This window comes from Malus domestica, chromosome 14 (genome assembly GCF_042453785.1).
Source record: "Malus domestica chromosome 14, GDT2T_hap1".
In the NCBI taxonomy this organism is placed as follows: Eukaryota; Viridiplantae; Streptophyta; class Magnoliopsida; order Rosales; family Rosaceae; genus Malus; species Malus domestica.
The window spans coordinates 6934396-6954299 of NC_091674.1; the positions used below are offsets into that span (position 1 = coordinate 6934396).

Below are 19904 nucleotides of genomic sequence, written 5' to 3' on the forward strand. Positions count from 1 at the left end.
GTTAATTACAACCTCCAAATGACTAGTATTTAAGTTGGTATTCCACGTATTATAAAATAAGTGAAGAGACATAAAAAAATATGTCACTTCCATCACTTGTATTATGGCATGTTAAATACCATTTACCCAACACTTGAAAAAACATCTCTCTAAGATGCAGACATGGTTTTCAAAATTGCTGCAATGTGTCAATTTTATCGTTATATACACTCGTATGTTTGAAATCACATCAACTTAAACGTGTCTCTGATCGACTGTCTGTTGGAATTGGAATCGTGTCTTAAAGTTTAGAAGTTGTTAAAAAAAAAATTATTAAGAAATATTTTATGAAGTTAACTTAAGATTTTTTAGAATTAGTTAAATTATCACTAAACTATTTTTATTCTAAAAGTAAAAATATCACTGCAATGCATTCACTAATGCATAGATAATTTTATTACAAAGCTATTTTTTTATTAAAACAAAACAAGGACAGAAACCCCCATGGTGGATTAGGGTTCAGTCATTTATTCTCTTTCAAACAAACATAACAAAAAAAAATAAAAAAGTCATTTGTTCCCATGCATGCATCCAAACATACGTTAGTTTTTTATGACTTAACATTTTTTAGTGCATACACATTTTCTCCGGAAGCCAGTGCATTTGCCTCCCATAAGTCCCTGTTGTTTGCATATAGCTGCACAATAGCTTGACCTACAAATACCAGGGTACTTCTGGCTCGGAGTCTCACAGGTCTTCGACAGCTTCACATTCTTCGACGGCTTCCCTTTTGTCTTTCCCTCAGCAACCATTGGCCTCGTTCCTGCCAAACATGCATATGATCCCGTAAAATCTCGGTTTTCGTTCTCATCAATGGGAGAATGAGTATTTGAACTCATAACTTCTTCTAACTTATATAAATTTTATGTCATTGTTAGATATAAAGATGAAGTTAAGATGAGGAAAGAGAAAGATACCAATAGCCACCAGAAGGAGGACAAGGATAAAGACAGTCGAAAACAAACGCCTGGAACATTCCATCTTAATTTTGTGTGTATGTGTGGTTGTGCACACGTGTGAAACAAATGAGATAAAGAGCTGTTGATTCAAAGGATTAACCTTGAAAGTCTTTATATAAAGTTGGTATGACAAAATTTATATGTATTTCCGTAAAGGGCATTTCTTGGTAAAAATAGAAAGCTTATGAAAAATTTCAGCACCGAGAGTCAAGAACAAAGCCCCATTTTGGTTGGCTCACCATTCTTTGGCATCCTACATTTGAGGAGAGACAATGGCTCTATTTCTCCTTAAATTGAAATATTGCTTTTTTTGGTTGCAACGTAGGAGTTTGAACTCTGAATCCTTAGCCTATTCCTACACATGACCCTACTTACCCTTACCATTAGATTAACCCAATTGAAATTGATGTATTAAATTGTTGAAATGGTTCCTATATTTTTTCTCACAATTGTCTCTTTCTTTTTTTTTTTTTTCTTTTTTTCTCTCACAGCACATATGTTTGATTTTTATTTTACTTACTTTGATATTAACCTTTTTTAATGGGTAAAGTTTTCTAGCCAAATTAAAATGCGGATTAATACTTAAGCGCTCACTTAATTCCTTAAGAATCAAAGAGAAATTTTTCGGTATGCTGACTCTTTTACTACTTCACCTCGACGGTTATGTCACGATATTCTTAAAGCCTATATGCGATGGATAGACTCTTGTAACCGTGACATATTTGCTTATTTGGACATAAACATAATTTAATTTCTTTCTAAATGAAAGGGAATGTTTAATTCCACAATAGAAGTATTTTTATGAGGTACAACTATAAATTCCTATTTATTTGTTACTGAATCGACCATAGACCAATTCCCCCAGCATACTAAGTGTAAGAATACAATTGGTTGGAAATTTTTATTCAAGTTTCCAACCAATGGTATGATTACACTTGGTGTCTCGGCTGCTTTCCGACACACTAAAAAATCTCTCAGAATTAAGCCAGCATCTTGAAATGCTATATATCATAATTAGAATTTGCATGCTCATAATTGAATTGGTTGTTATATAACTTATATTTTGCTTAGAACTATATTTTATGGGCCTTGTCGTGGCCGTTACCTCCTGGCTTCAAGGTTCTAAAAGACGCCATGCACTATCCTGGCTTCAAGGTTCTAAAAGACGCCATGCACTAGTCAGGCGGCAGGCTGGGGTTTAATGCCTAGATGCCCAGGCAGGAGCCTAGAAGAACTTGGCAAATTTATGTAAATCTATTATATTTCGTATAACTAAGTGCCTATTTATGCTTAAAAAACTTCATAATTGTATCGCAATATATAAATTGCAAAATAAAATGACATATAGATTATAAAATATTAAAAGATAATGAAACCATGGGGAACAAATGTATAATGACTGTTCATCCAAGTATTCAGCAAGTCCCTTACAATTTTTTTTTTTTTTAAAAAAAAACGATAAAATGCACTATGAAATTTATCAATCTTTTGTCTAAATGAGAGTCGTGACCTAGGAGGGTGCCTAGCCAGGTCTATGTGGGTTAGGTAGACGCCTAAGCAGGTCTAGGCTGGATAAACGGCCACCTAAGCAAGTCTAAGAAGGATAGGCAGACGCCTAAGAAGGACTAGGTTCCCTTTCTTAGTTTTCAAACGCTTAGGGAAATCGGAAGGATGGCTAGTCGCCTAGCGCCTAGGCGGGGATTTTTAGAACAGTGCTTGGGCTAGGCTTGTTTGTTGGAAACAGACCAGCTCATTAGGAGGCAAGTTTTTGTTTGTAGCTTGGTCATCTTAGCCTTTCTAGGCCAGCTCATTAGCGATGACGTGCGTGCGACGCAGTGGGTGCGATGGCGTAGGAGCGAGGACGTGCATGCTATGGTGTAATAAATCAATCTTCACGTATTCACCAATCCCCCTCTCTCACCACCTTCTCTATGATCCAACAATGGCGACTTCAATTTCCAAGCTCTCCAATCCCACCCCAGCTTTGTCCTTGTCAAACCTTCAGCCCCAGAATGCTGCAGCCCAAGTGTTCGATCAACCTCCTTGCCACCCCCGCCGCCACCTTCAACTCCAAAATCTCATCCTCCAAGCTCTCCTTACGAAGCAATTATTCTCTCTGTCTTCTCCTCTCTCTCATAATTGTTGAAAGTTGTCCCACATTGGTAAGGGAAAAGGTTTGCTATGTGCTTATATGATCTTGGGCTACTCCTCATATTACCAATTGGTTTTATGGTGGAACCCCAATTTCATCAATAATGTCTCCGGAATTAAATTTTTATTTTTTTGGATATATAAGAAAAGAATTTTTCTAAATGTTTTTAATTTTTTACAAAAAAAAAAAAAAAAAATTTAATTTTTTTAATATCCACGTGGCATCAAGTCATTATCCGTATGGGTACCAGAATTATGAAAGTATCCCATAATTATGACTTAAGGTACCAGACTGGGATGAAAAAAACTTGATGTATGAAACGTTGAAAACCAAGAAACTTCAGGGTAGTAAACTGAGATTAACCCAAAAAATTTCTCTTAACCCTTGTATAATATTATTTTTTTCTCTCTTAACCCCAATATCACTATTTATTCCTATAGGATCACACCACATATATTTTTATTTTGTACCTAATCCTCTCACTTTTTTAAAATATAATATATTAATTAGTTTAATTTTAATTAACTTGTATAATAGATAATAATTTTACTTAAATCTGCCTAATTCGTCTAGAACCCGCCTAGGCACTAAGCACCAACCTACCACCCGACTAGCGCCTAACATTGTTTAGAACCTTGCCCACAGTCCCTTTCTCTGAATCTCTGCCCTGTGTGTGCCAATGATTGGCTGCAGCCTGAAACATTCAACCGACAATAACAGCCTTGCAGTTACGTACGTAATGGAACGATACTATAAGAAATAGTGCTTAAATCCTCCTTCAAAATCTTCGGGTGGTCAGTTTAATACTTATGAGTTATTGGAATATAGTATAGCAATAGATGTTGCATTTTGTTGTTACTGCTATATTTTTAAATGTGATTTTGATAAATCGAGAAATGTTGGTAGCCTAGTAGTGATGTCTTCACTGAGAAAGGGTTTTCAAATATAACTTATATGTATTGATAAATTAGGACAATGTTATAAAAGAACTTGGTTGTTGTCATTTTTTTTAACTTTGCACTCTTTTAAATTCGTCCATCCCTCCACAGTTTCTGGCTTCGCCGCTGGGAAAGATAAACCTGCCATCCCATGCGGTTGACATTTGAATCAAAACATGTATGAAATTGCAAAACAACCAAATCAAAGATTTGCTATATTTAGAAACTGGAAAAAGATGGCTACTAGGGCCCCACTTGGGAAAAACCTTGGGTGCAATTATGAAGCCCCATACCGACGTGCCTCCCTAAAATTAAGGATCCATCTTGATCCATCCCGTTGATTGGAACAAAGCAAAAGGTCCCAAATGCCATTGCTAAATTTAGCAAAATCTTTATTCTCCACCCCATCTTCTTCCCCACACAAAAATTAGCGCATGAAATTTTGGTCTTGAAAAGATGCCTCCATGAGATTTCTCACCACTTAACAGAACGTCGGTCACTTTCAGATAAAAAGACCTATGGCCGTACAATAAAAACATGGATTCGGGTGTGCGCTTGCCCTGATCATTGCTCTCCATCCCTCCAAGCAAGGCAAAGAAGACTATCATCCCTTGCTTTATAGGCTCAACAAGTTCCTTAGAAGGACTAAATTTTCCTTTTGCAGTAAAATGATTAACCAAAACAAGGGCGCATGCTCTACAATGTGGCCTTGGATGGACTTGTCAATTTCTATCAATTTTCCCATTAGAAGTACTGCTATGTTAACCTCAGAGTTGTCCCAATGCACAGAGGTTAAAAGATAAAAAATGCAAAGAGGTCTTCCTACTTTAGTATCGTAATAATTTTTTTTTAATAAACTAATGAAATTAGATAACTTTCCAATTCGATCTATTAATCAACTCACAACTGTATAAATTTGAGGCACATCATATAAGATTTAGGAGAAAAGAATTTGGTTCTTTTTTTGTTTCTTTTTTGCCCATAATATGAAGAATGGTAAATTCTCAACTATGGGTTGAACGACACTATCATACCTCATCTTTTAAAATTGACAATGTCATACCTCATCTTTAGAATTTGTTTCAATGTTATACATTCGTTAGTTTGTCTGTGAATTTCTCAGTTAAATGCTGATGTGGCTTGATCTGAAGCCCAGTTTCTCGCCCAGATAGATTCCACATGGCGCCAGACCCATTACTACACTCATTCCTCTGTCCTTTTCCTATTCACTCCCATTCGAACCTGCCAAATGCCCAAAACCAAGTCTTTTATTAAAATCGTACCCTCCTTCGATTTCCCCTTCTATTTGTTCCTATTTGCCAATCGAATCCTCTGGACCGCCAATCACAATCACAATCACCAAAATTCCCCCAAATCACCATAAACAAACACGAAATTGAAGCAAACCCAAATTCCAATAGATCAAATTATGGAATTACACTGCATAATGATTCAAAAATTACCTTAATTTACACAAAAAGCTTCAAGATCTAACAAGAATTACAGATCCAAAGTAGGGAAATTTAGGGAAAACCCTCACCGTGCGTAGTTCATCTTTTCGTAAAACCGAATCGAGAAAAACGAGAGCAACAGATTCACCTCATCCTTTCCCCCACCGAGTGCTCAGCGACTTCAGGTTCAGCATCGGCTTCCCCGAAGCCGTTGCCCAAGGCGAAGCAAAGGAGGACACCGTCGACGAGAAAGAAATGACGGAGCTAGAGGAGGAGAAGGCCTTGCTGAGACGCCAGATGTAGTGGGCGTGAAGCCGTCGAAACTCGCCGAGAGCAACGACCACATATCTTAGTTGTTGGCTGCCATAACCAGTGCCTGGTGCATATCAGCTTCCGGAGCCACTCATCCTCCATCATCTTGTGCCACTGCCTGCTCACACACGGCGCCATCCCCAACATCCGCGCATCCACATGCTTGAACACCTTGAAGATCAGATTATCGTCCAGATTCGAAAACCCCACCCCTTTCATCTCATCCTGGTCGATGGGCGCCGATAGGTCCGAATGGGAAGATCCGAGACAAGGTAGGGTTAGGGTTTCGGGGGAATTGGGGGGTTTTTTGTTTGAAATTGGTCTGGAGATGGAGAAAATGAGGGATTGTAGGGGTGTTTGGTTACAAATTTAAATTTGGTGAGGGTGATGAATTTGTAGGGGGTGGGTCCCACTTATTTTATAAAAATATTAAATAATAAGAAGAAGAAGAAGAAGAAGAAGAAGAAGAAGAAGAAGAAGAAGAAGAAGAAGAAGAAGAGGGAGGAAGAAAAGAAAAAAAATTGTCCCTAACCCCCCTTCCTTAACCCCAGCGAGACAAAAGAAAAGAAGAAGAAAAGGGAGGAAGAAAAGAAAAAAACAAAAATTATCCCTCCCCCCCCCCCCCACCCAACGACCCAGAAGAAGAATAAGAAGGAGGAAGAAAAGAAAAAAAAAAATTTGTCCCTAACCCCCCCCCCCCCCAACCCCAGTGACAAAGAAGAAGAAGAAGAAAAAAGGAAGAAGAAGAAGAAGAAGAAGAAGAAGAGGGAGGAAGAAAAGAAAAAAAATATATTTGTCCCTAACCCCACCCCTCCCCCCAACCCCAGCGACAAAGAAGAAGAAGAAGAAGAGGAAGAAGAAGAAAACGAAGAGGAAGAAGAAAAGAAAAAAAAAATCGTCCCTAACCCAGCGACAAAGAAGAAGAAAAAGAAGAGGGAGGAAGAAAAGAAAAAAAAATTTTAAAAAAAAAATTTGCCACGTGGCAGACAAATGGTAGCCAAGTGGCATAAATGTGGCAGCCTCGTCAGCATTTAACAGATTAATGGATAGAAAATCTAATGGATGTATTATATTGAAATAAAATAGTACTTAAGGTATAAAAGTAAAATGTTTTAAAGTTGTTGTATGAAGTTGTAATAGACCTGAAAATCTAAGGGGCTACTGTATAATTTACCCAAATTTTTAAGATAAATAAGGTTATGAAAAAGGATATGAGGCTTGGTTCAAAGTGAGGCCCAAGGCACATGCCTTGTTCGCCTTACCTCTTTGGGTCAACTCTGCTAACATTTTGCTCATCCAGGACCTGGCCGATAATGAAAACATATCCCAGTCTATAGAAGGAAGCGATATTTGTGTACGTTGGACACATAGAGTGTTCACTAATTATATATTTTTGTGCGACTGTTTGTACTTTCATTTTTTTTTTCATTAGAAGCGCTTGAATCAAGAGTGTACGTAAATTCCATGCTGGAAGTTAAAGTCTTACATCATAACATAAGTGATTTTTAGGTATTTTCACCTTTTACCAATTAGAGCATCTCCAATGATATAAGCATACTGCACACACATGTGGAGAGTAGGAACTAGTTTACCTACTAAATTTGCCTGCAACGCCATGGAGCAAGATTTTGCTTATGTAGTTCATCAAACCATGTTCGCCTAGTCAACTGTTGTACATACATACATATATATATATATATATATATATATATGTGTGTGTGTGTGTGTGTATACATATATATACATATATGTGTGTGTGTGTGTGTGTGTGTGTGTATTGATTGTCCAAGTGTTTGAGTCAACGTGCTCTTAATTTGCAGCTAATAGATTTGGAATAAAAAATTAGAAGTGTTTATGGCTCTTCGAAGCCCTTTATGAAGAAGCATCTTTTTATGTTCTCCAATCCATTGAAGCATTTTTTTAAGTGCTTTTCCAATAAAAATTTGAATTTTTAATAAAGTTTTAACGTTTATATATATATATATATATATATATATATATATATATATATATATATATTTTATAACCAAAACAGCATTTTTTAGTGAAGCACGTTATGTCCCAAAAAAAAACCTGAATGACCAGCATTGGAAAACTTATTCATACTTGTTTTACATAGCTTTTTGAACAACCAGAGATTTTCTAAAAAAGCTGCTTCTTTCTAGGGGTGGAAAAATATACCTAAAATTCCAAACCGAACCGAAAAAATCCAGATCTTGAACCGAAAATCCTGAAAATTTCAATAACCAATACCAAACCAATCCCAAAATTTTGGTACGGGAATCGGTCTCACACTTTCATTCGTTCGGTAATCCCAAACCGAATCAAAATAAAAAAAATATATATATATATATATTATTTAATTTTAAATATATATTTGGAATTGTAACAGCCATCCGATTTAGTTGAGATTTAATCTCAACCGTTGAATACAAATCAAAGTTCAAACCCTTCGAGAACTCAACTCAGTCATTCTCTCTTCGTCTCTTCTCAACTAGACAACCTCACCACCCTCCTCGACCTCACCTCAGACAACCTCACCTTAGAATAAGGCCACACCCACATCACACAAGTGACTCACCTCTCTGATCTTTCTCTCTCTCTCTTGACTTCCCATCCCTCAGACCCTCATTGTGGAGGAGCCTTCCTTCATGGCACAGAGGCAGAGTCACAGCCACCAGCGCCACTCACCTCTCTGATCTCTCTCTCGACTTCTTCATCCAGATTCTAGTGCACTATACACCATTTCTCTGCCCCAAATCAGGTAAATTTTGGAATTAATTTAGGGTTTGTGAAATTTAGATTAGGGTTTGTGAAATCTAGATTAGGGTTTATGAAATTTAGCACTTAGAACTAATATGGAGGTAGAAGATATGTAATGGCTGAACGATAGTATTAGAAATTTTAATGTTTCTACCCTTTGAGCATGTTCTTCTCACCAATGTTTTTATTGCTCGTTTTGGTAATTGATTTATTTAATTTTTTCTCGTTTTTTGAAAGAAATGAAATTGAAAATGGTTATTTGTGTTTTGGGATTGACATTGGCCATGAAAATTGGAATTTAGCTCAAAAATGTGGTTCGAAAAGTAATCGAATTGGAATTAAAAATTTTGGTGATTAATCTAGCCTGTGTAGTTTTGTTTTGTGATGGTAACTTAATAAGTTGTTCATTTGTAGTAGTGGAAATTAGGGGAAAAGTGATTGAAGTTCATAAATTCTTTGGCAGTCGGGTTTTTTGTTGACTGCGTCATGAAACGAAAGGTGGGTACTTTATTTTATCAGTTCCGAAGAAACTATGATTGCCCGAGAATGCTGATTGTTAATGCATACCATATGAGGTGGTTAAAGAAGAAAAAAGAGGGTGGCAGGGGCCGGGTGGTGGTTGCGGTTAATGAACACAATTGAATCCAAGTTCAAGTGGAACATACAATAAGAAAATCTGTTTTCTTCACTTTGAAGCATTTCAAACTCTCGTTCAATGTCCAAAGTTGGAATCTTTGTTTTTGTGAACTGTGAACTATGGTTTTTACTAGCCATTGTGTACTTGCATGCTTCAGTTAATGCTGATATTTTAGTTCTTCCATCTCAGAGTTTTATCATTCTGATGTTCAAAAGATCAAAACTATTCGGGATTCCCCGAAAAATTTGGTTTAAGATCGGTCTTGAAATTGGAATTCCCAAAAATTTTGGTTTGAAAATCGGGATATGATTTTCGGTTCGGTATCCCATATCGAACCAGCCGTACTTCTTTCTACAAGGTATGGAAAAAGTAATACAAAAAGGAAAAATAAAGAAAGCTGGTGGCAGGAACATCAAAAATAATACAACACACATGCGCACTTGATGAAACTTGGCAGAATCTAATAATCAAAATAGTGTACATAAAATGGAGACAAACACGCATATGACCCTTTATTGCAGTGGTAAAAAAAAATAATGTTTATGTACTCTAATGCTAATTCGATAAAAAGGGAGACACCTAAATTTGATCAAATAGAAAAGAAAAAGAGATGTGTATTGCTATTTGACTTTGTTTATATTAAAGTTAGTCCCGAATAATAATTTGCATAATTAATGGCTCCCATTAAAGAACATTCCTTATCTGAGGGCAACAAAGATTCAGCCACCATAGGACCGTACCCCTTGAGTAATTATGATATTGCTAAACAGCTACATTTGGATTGCGCTCTGCAGAATATGTCCAACTTGTCCATTGCTAATTCAATCGTACGGCTGCTGTTACTCACACATCATATAATTGTAATTCATAGATATAGTAATCATCTTGATTATCCAACCCATTAATTAGTTTCCTAATATATATCTTGGTAATGCTATTTGAAAAGGTTATTCTAGGGCACATACCCAACTAACAAGATGTACATAGTTGACCTAAACACATTTCTAATTAAAAAGTCAACCCAAAATGTATTCTTGTTCTTCATGGAGGTACATAGACATATATTTATATAGTTGGGTTCTAAATTACATATACACAACCGATTCATTGAATTTGATCGGTTGTTGCCCTATCATTATCGTAATAATTATTTGTGCTTGTCAATAGTTGTGTGGGTTGTCAGTCGCTTCTGGTTTACGAGCAGCTGCGATGAGTCATTCCTTACCTAGGCTTCTAGGGTTTTCTCTACTAGCCACATTTGAGCCTCTATTGTTTGAGCCCTTGTAGAGGATCTATCTCTATGGGTTGAAACCCTTTTTATGTTATTTCATTTATGCACTATTTTATAATTGTTGCAGGGAAGAACCATTACTCATGTTTGTTTGCATAAATGGCGTCTTCTTTCCATATGCCAGTCCTTTCTAAAGCTACGTACTTTGTAATCAATTCGTTCGGACTTTGTTTTATAAATGTTCTCAACCTTTAACAAAAAAATAAAAAAAATAAAAAAAAACTGCCATCACAACAAGTGAATATATATGCGAGTATATACTTAAATGAGAAACCAAACGGAATTAGAATTGTACAATTAGTATATACAACATGTTAGAGAAGGAGTCTTATATATAAGCAACGTTTTTCTCCTAAAGTTTAGGAATTAATATTGTAATATAATTCTGATTGTATTTTTGAACTTTAGGAGATTACGTTAGATGAATAGTGGTGTTTTGCAGATTAGAGATTTTTTTTTCCTTAATGTTTTGAAGTAGTTGTTGCCTATACAGAACCATATTATATATGTATCTTCATTTGCTCGTTTGAAATAAAATTGAAACGAAACGGCTTATTCATCTATACAATTAGAGATTTCCTTTTTCCTCAATTATTTTTCTAACCAGAAAAAATCTCCAATCCACTCTCTAATCACATTACGGTTCTCTAAGTCCCAGAAGTTAATTAAGATGTGAGAAAATGGTAATCTAACATTACCTTACCACTAAACAACCCACATAAGGCTATTTTCTTTTGGAAAATTTGGTTTAAGTCGAACAAGAATTTCATATTTTGGCAGATTCATATTCGTTAAACTTCAAACATAGCTCAATAGGAATAATCTCTCTCTTCCATGTCATAAAAGCAATTTTCACTTTTAACTAATGTCAATACCTAAAATACTAGTATTTTATTTCTATTTTTTGGTGTAAATCCATAATAACTATTTTTTATGAAAAGTACTCGGGAGACAATATATTTGTATGACATAAGTATACCATCTAGATGTAGTAATTGATGTATACATACTACGTCAATTAATAAGTTTATCTCATTAGATATTGACGGTAAGACTTGTCTCATTATGTGATAATATGGTATAATTATGTAATCTTCCTAGTATTATTCTTTTTCTAATACAACAACCAATATTATATTGACCATTCAACGTCCTAGTAAATTATTGCAACTAATCTTTCATTACCACCAAATACAATTTATTATTGTATCTGTAATTACCCGGTAAATTGCTACTATAAAAAATAATTCGGTGCACGTCAAAAAATGATAAATATAAAGCTAGCCTTCTTGGTAGATGTTCAGATTAATTAAGCAGTTTCATTATGCATGCCTTAAATTTCCTCAACTAATAACTCGTACGTGCCGATGAATGTTAAAGTCACATTGTCAACTTGAGGATCAATTATATATCAGGGAATTTCATACATAATTAAACTTATAAATTACTAAACAATAAGAGTCAATGGCATATGTGTCATGTCAAAATATCGATCATGAATGTTTTAAGCGTTGGCACACATGTTTCAATGAAAAGTAGGGTTCATTCGGCATTTTATGTCATTTTCAGGTTGGAAATGTCGACTCAGCCACTGAAAGGATTTGGTGGAAACCCTAGCTACTTGAATAATTTAATTAATTATGGCCTTAAATAAGCAGAACGGTGTCTCAATCTCATTGTATAATTATTTGATTAAAAGTGTTTACTAATCCTTGGATGTGATCTACCTAATCCAAAAAGTTTTGTATCTTTCCTTTCTATTTTTTGGTTTAAAAAAATGTTTATAGGGAGTGGAGGCTATCCCATTCTAGGATCAAGGCATACCATAAGTTTCTTTGAGAACTTGCAGAGGGGATCTTAATCTTTTTTTTTTTTTTTTACAGATCGCCTACTAAGAGAGATTATCAGCAGTAAAACTCGAACCCATATCTTAGTCTAATAAAGAGAACAATCCTTACTTACTTTGGACTAAAAAAAAAAAACAATCCTTCCTAACTCAACTACCCCCATTATTGGCTTGTATCTTTCCTTTTTATTTTTATATAACTCATCATTCATCAAGTTTTGTGTTTCGAGAGAAAGGGTTGAGGCATGGCCTGAAGAGATTAAATAAGAGGAATTAGGGGTTACAGTGGGGTCTCATCAATGACAAAGACAAATTTATGGTTAAATAAGGAGGATTCAAAAGTTATGTTTTATATGATGGGTCAAAGGGGCCGAGGCGGTTTTGTATATATTTTTTCATGTCCCTTTTATTGTAGTCTATTTTATCTAACAAGGTTAAAGGGGGCAGGCGGTAGAGGTAGAGAGATTGAGAGATATATGTTTGTAGAATTGTAGGGAAATGTGTAACCTTCCTACATTGTGCCTTTATTTATAGTAGTAAAAAGAGAGAAGATATTCCTTCTTCCCCAAGTAATACAAGTTGTAATAGGAAATGATAATTATAATCAAATCTAATCTAAGATTTACATAATCACACTTAAACTAGGAATGTTTACAATACTCCCCCTTGAGTGTGTAAATACTCAAGGTAGATTCAGCATCATGCAGAAGTTGAGGAAGTCGACTCGTCGACAATGATTCTAAAGAACAACGCTTATTCTCAATAAGGTACGAACTTGCATAAGTAAATGAGTCTCACTAAAAAACCTTAAGGCTATGGCAAAACCTAAGTTGGGACAAAATCCATAGTCTAAGGAAAAATGTGTGAGAAATGCAAAGTCAAAAGAAATGTCTACGAGACGTCATTAGGGATATGACTAGCCCAAGGTGGGTGCCTCGTTAAAACCTAGTTAGGTAGCAAAAATCCAGTGGAAAAAATGTTCCTAATCGTAGGGAAAAAGAGTACATTAAGATCAAGCAAGTATCTTTAGGATGCTCCCCCTGAGTTTGACACAGTTCTAAGGAGAAATAGCAAAGTTACAACTCAGAAAATTTACGCATACCAATACCATGAACAAGCTTCTGAAACGTCGTCTTCGGTAGTGATTTGGTGAAGAGGTCAGTCAGATTGTCATGTGAACGGATTTGCGTGGCTTCAATCTTCTGATGCTTTTATTGTTGATGTGAAAAGAAGAACTTCAACGCAATGTGCTTGGTGCTGTCTCTTTTGATATAACCCTTCTTGAGTTATTCGATGCATACTGCGCTGTCTTCAAAGATCATCGTCGAGACATCAACAGTGGGATAAAGATCGCAGGAGCTTTGAATATGGCCCACTATTGCTATCAACCAAAAACATTCCCAAGTTGCTTCATGTAAGGCGAGAATTTCAGCATGGTTAGATGAAGTGGCAACTAAGGTCTGTTTAGTTAACCTCCAAGAGATTGTGGTGCCTCCAACCGTAAAGACATAACCCGTTTGAGAACACGCCTTGTGCGGATCAGATAAGTATCCTGTGTCGACATAACCAACAAGAATCAACCCGAAAAGCAGAAGGTGTGGCATCACTCAAGGATTCGTAGGGATAGAACAAGCCCAAATCCGTAGTACCCTTAGGGTGCGTTTGTTGCACCGGATTGTCTCGAACTGGACTAGCTTCAAGGATTAAGCTGGACTGGCTTAGACTAGACTAAGCTAGACTGACTTAGTGAAGCGTTTGGTGCAGTGTCGGACTAAGAAGCAGGATTATAATATTATATTATTTAATCTATATTTATTAATATTTTAGTTTTAATTTAATATATCAATTAATATTTTTTTCATTACTATATCTTCTTCCCTATTTTCTAGAACCATCTCTCTTCATCATTTTTTCTCTCCGCCTCTCCCTCCCCATTCCCCTTTTCTCCCATTTTTGTTCCTCCTTTTTTTATTGCAAATCTTCTACCTCTTCACTTCATCTTCTTCGCCTCCTCTGCACTTCACATCTTCCTCCTGCCTCTTCACTTCCTCTCACAAAATCACTTGCAAATCTTAAGATCAAAACATAGAGCAAGAAAGAGATTGAAGGAGGTGGGCTACATGTGTGATTGGCTCAAAGGTGGAGGATAAGGGTTGGATCTGGTTTGGTTTTTCTGGGTGCATGTGTGATTGAAACAACCATGATCATCCCATTGCATTTTTTTTTTTTTTTTTTTTTTTGGATTTCCTGGGTTTCTAAGTTTTCTAAGTTCGAATTTTGGGATTTTCTAGGTTATCTGGGTTCGAATTTTTCTGGGTGCATGTGTGATTGAAACAACCATGATCATCTCGCTGCAAATTTTTTGCATTTTTTTTTTAATTTTGCGAGATCTGGATTTGAAAAGGGTTGTGGGACACAAGATAGAAGTAGATTAGAGGAACGAAACAGGGAGGGGTGGCAGTTCGGCCAATTTCGAGGGGCCTCGCGAAGACCCTTCAACAAAGCTTTTAGTCCGACTTAGTCTAGGCGAGTCCCATTAAATGTAGTCCCAGCGTGAAACAAACACAGGACTATAGTCTAGTCTAGTCCAGTCCCCTCTAATCCGGTCAAACAATCACCTCCTTAAGGTAACGGAAGATGTATTTCACACTAGTCCAATGTCTGCGCGTAGGTGCATTACTATATCTTGCCAAAAGATTAACAGCAAATGAGGTGTCGGGTCCAGTGCATTAAGCTAAGTACAATAAAGCGCCAATCGCACTTAGATAAGGAATTTTAGGCTCCAAAATCTCTTCATTATCCTCCTTCCGACCGAAATGATCTCGTTCTGCATCTAGTGATCGAACAACCATAGGAGTACTCGAAGGCTTCGTTTTATCCTCATTAAAACGGCGCAATACCTTCTGGGTGCAGTTCGATGTACTATGATTCCATCTGAACAATGCTCTATCTCGAGACCGAGACAGTATCGAGTCTTACCTAGATCTTTCATCTCAAATTCCGACTTCAGGTGCACGACAGTTCTCACAAGCTCTTCAGAAATTATATCACATATTTCCGAATTGTTTCAAACCGTAGAATGAACGCCTCAGCCGAATTGAGAGCGTGTTCCAGGGTTTGGAAATATTTGAACCAGTCAATGTAAGTCCTTCAGGAACTTTCATATAGATTTCCGTATCAAGATCCCCATAGAAATACGCAGTTACTACGTCCATTAGCTACATACTCAGTTTGTTGGAAACTATTAAACTAATAAGGTAGTGAAAAGTAATCACATCTATAAAGGGTGAATAAGTTTCATCATAGTTAATCCCAGGGTGTTGTGAAAAGCCTTGTGCAATAAGACGAGCTTTGTAACTCACAATTTCGTTTTCCTTATTACACTTTCGAACGAAAACCCACTTGTAACCAATAGGCTTCACATGTGAAAGAGTATGAGCTACAGGTCCAAACACCTTACGTTTCGCAAGTGAATCGTGTTCGATTTGGATTGCTTATTTCCAATTTGACCAATCAGTTCTACATCGACATTCATCAACGGAACGCGATTCAATGTCATCGCTCAACATGATCTCAGTATCTACTGCAAATGCTAATGCATCGTCGAAAATCATCTCATTTCTACGCCACACATCATCTAAGCTAGCATAATAAACCGAAATCTCACAATTCTCGGGAGGAGGATTCATCTCTTTAAGGACGCTTCCATAATCTAGAATTTCCTCATGAGTTGGATAGAATGAGTAAGTTATAATCAGATTCACAGTGGGCTCTTCGGGACCTTGTGCCATGGGTTTCCTTTTTCGGGGGTCTGAATCCTTTGAACCAAAGGGTCTGCCACGCTTTTGTGTAAGGGCAGATGATTGGCTAGCCGCTGATATACGTGAATCACCAATATTGGCGTCCTAGGCCTCCAGGAGGGAAGTCCATCATACATTTGGTACATCCATCTTTGTAGGCATATTCATAGCTGGAATATGTGATCTTGTCACGCACGCTAGATAAGTGAAAGCATCTGGCATGCTCTGAGCTATGCTCTGAAGATCTAATATGCGCTGCACTTCAGTTTCAGACTGAGCGATACAAGGATCTAAATAAGACAAAGTGGGAGTTGTCCATGATAATTCACATCGTTCTTCAGGACCGTTAATGTTCTTATCTTCCCCTAACGATGGGAATACTATCTCATAGAAGTGACAATCTATGAAATGAACGGTAAACAGATCGTTTGTCAAAGGTTCTAAGTAACGAATAATCGAAGGAGAATCATATCTGACATAGATTCTCATCCTTCGCTAAGTCCCTATTTTTTTACGTAAGGGCGGCGAGATCGGCATATATACCGCACAACCAAATATGCGCAGATGCGATATGTCAGGCTTGTATCCGGTAACCAACTGAAATGCACTAAATGGTTGTGTCGTAACAGGCCTTAGGTGGACCAACTTTGCTGTGTGCAATATTGCATGGCCCCAAGTAGCGATCATGAGCTTGGTACGTATAACCAACAATCTAGCAATTATTTGTAAGTGCTTAATGAAAGCATGTGCCAGGTCATTCTGGGTGTGAACATGAGGTACAGGATGTTCAACTTCAACCCCAACTGACATGCAATAGTCATCAAAAGTTTTAGATGGGAATTCTCTAACATTATCCAATCGAATAGATTTGATTGGATAATTAGGGTGGTGAGCCCTGAGCTTGATAACCTGAGTCAACAGTTTGGAGAATGCAGCGTTCTTTGTGGACAATAAGCACACGTGTGACCAACGTGTGGAAGCGTCAACCAAAACCATAAAGTATCTAAATGGTCCACATGGAAGGTGAATCGGTCCACAAATATCCCCCTAAATCCGTTGTAGAAAAATATGAGGATTTGAACGAATCTTGTCATAAGAAAGCTTAGTAATAAGCTTTCCCATTGAACATGTTTGACATGCGATCCCTTGGATCGAACCTAAACTTCGAGTTAGTGGATGCCCATATGAAGATTTAAGGATATAGCGCATCGCTATTCGTCCAAGATGTCCCAAATAATCATGTCAAAGTGTAATTTCGTACACGATCCCAGTAGTAGGGCCGACCATATAGTGGCATTCTATGGGGCGTATGGTTGTAGTATATAGACCAATCGGGATACGCTTCATCTTCTCTAGAATACACTTATGGCCATATTTGTAGAAAGTTTTGAATAGAAATTCAACTCCGTTTTCTACGTGGGTTTTAGCTTGGTAATTGTTATCTCTAATGTCCTTGAAACTTAACAACGTTCTTTCGGAACATGGAGAATAAAGGCCCTCAAAAATGGTCAAGATCGTACCATTAAACAACATTATACATGTCTTACCGTATCCTTCTACCAGGTTGGATGGGCTTGAAAGGGTTGTCAAAGTGCATTCTTAGATATGAAGTTAGTGAAATAGATGCGTTCACCCAAAACTGTATGCGTGGTTGCACTATCTACCAAACAACTAACTTTTCCACTAGTCATACCTAGAATGAAAAATTAATTTGAATCTGTCACATGCATAAAAGTTCTAAAAACAAATATGAATTCAAAATAATTTCATTTATTCAAGTATGGTAACTAATTAAAACTTAATATCCAAAAACAAATCACCAACAAATAATCCAAACATAAAGGAAAATTGTTTAAAAATCAACCAAAAACAAACGAGGGTTTCGGCCACTAGGTGGAATTCGGCCCTATTGTCTTATTTCAACTAAAAAAATAAGTCTATATCTAAGATTCTAACCTTCCATAGGGGTGGTATGCTCTTGAAAGTCAGAAACCTCCATCTTTGTAGTCTCCATTTCGTCCACTTGCACGAAGTTTGATTCAAACTTCGTACGACGAGAATGATATTCATCTACAACCTTCTTAGGAGCTCGGAAAACACGAGACCAATGGTCATTTGAACCACAGCAATAGCACATGTCCACATCCATGGTTTTAGGTGTTTTGCCTTTATTCTTGAAGTTCGAGGCCTTGTGAGCGAGGTTTGGGCGCTTCTGAGCTTTGTTTCCTCCCTTGGATAGGCCTTGACTCTGTTGACCTTGGAGGGATGGCTTCTGGCCGCCCCTACCACGTCTCTTTTGGCATGTTGGACGTTGGTTTGTGCTATAATATGCTTCAGGTACAGCAGTCGCCCCAGTAGGTCGAGCTTAATGATTCTTCATCAACAACTGGTTCTGCTTTTCAGCAAAAAGTAAAGCAGATATCAAATCCGAGAACTTAGTAAACTTCTGAGATCTATATTGTTGCTACAGGACAATATTAGAAGTAGAGAAGGTCGAAAGGTCTTCTTCAGGAGATCCTCTTCGGTCAAAGTTTCAATACAAAACTTGAGAAGTGATCGGATTAGACAAATTTCAAAATTATATTCATTCACAGACTTAAAGTCTTGGAAGCCCAAATGCTGCCAGTCAAGTCTTGTTTTAGGCAAGAATCTGTCCTTTTGATGATCAAAACGATCAGCCAAAGCGACCATAGTGCACGTGGATCCTCCTCAGCAAGATACTCAGTTTGCAGAGCGTCATGGACATGTCTTTGGATGAAGATCATAGCGGTGGCTTTTTCAGCTTCACCAACAGGGTTGTCCGTCTCTTCTTCAATAACGGGACACAAGTTCTTTGCAGTGAGGTGGAGCTTCACATCTTGGATCCACTTGAGGTAGTTTCTTCCAGAGACCTCTAAAGCGGTGAAGTTGAGTTTGTTCAAGTTCAACATGTTCCTATCATAAAATAGATGGACAAGATGTGGTTAGTGTAATGGAGAAAAATCAATCCATTCACATAGGAATAGAACATATAGGTTCTAATAGACATGTATTGGTTTAATTTTGCATGAAAAACTTCGTGTTTTCATGGGTGATGTTTTTAAATGAAAACTTTAGGTTTTCAAACAAGGCATGTTTATAAGAAACTTCACGATTCAAAATAATTATGAACTTCAAGTTCATATATTCATGTAGGTAAACACAAATATATGCAGAAAAATGCAACAAGAATATGCAAAATATAATTTTAGGTCTATAATTATAATTGAATTAATTATTTGGACTTTAGGCCAAATTAAAGTGTGGGTGAAAAAATATAAAACCCATTGGGTCTAAAATAATTAGGCGAATAAAACTTAGGGCCCAAAAGAAAAATAAGCCCACGGGTGGCTTAACAAAATGTGATCTGTGTGACCTAGGCCCAAAAAATTGGGCTGGGTTTGGTCTTGGGTGGGGCTGCAGGCCCAAACAAAAAGGAAAAGAGGTCGGGCTGCTAAAAGCGAGCCCTCCAAAAAATTGCACATGGCCCGCTTCAAGAGGGCCAAAAAAATTTGTTTGTTTGTTTTTTTTTTTTTTCACGGGTTAGAGAAAACCAATCAGACTGAGAAAAGGGTTTGCAGTGGGCTTTGGCATACAAACCCAAAACCAAGTTTTGGTTTTAGATTGGTCCGAGAAGAACCAAAGCTCAAAAGGCTATGTTGTTGGACCAAAAGAACAGCCCAGCGCGTGCTGGGTAT

General features: G+C 37.0%; 1 long non-coding RNA gene across 1 annotated transcript; it reads right to left on the reverse strand.

Moving 5' to 3' along the window:
• Positions 1–397: 397 nt before the first annotated feature.
• Positions 398–1098, reverse strand: LOC114821059 (uncharacterized). The gene is made up of 2 exons (XR_003768482.2): positions 957–1098; positions 398–802 (listed from the first exon to the last, which is right to left on the reverse strand). It is a non-coding gene; the product is annotated as an uncharacterized lncRNA (long non-coding RNA).
• Between the last annotated feature and the right edge of the window lie 18806 nt (positions 1099–19904).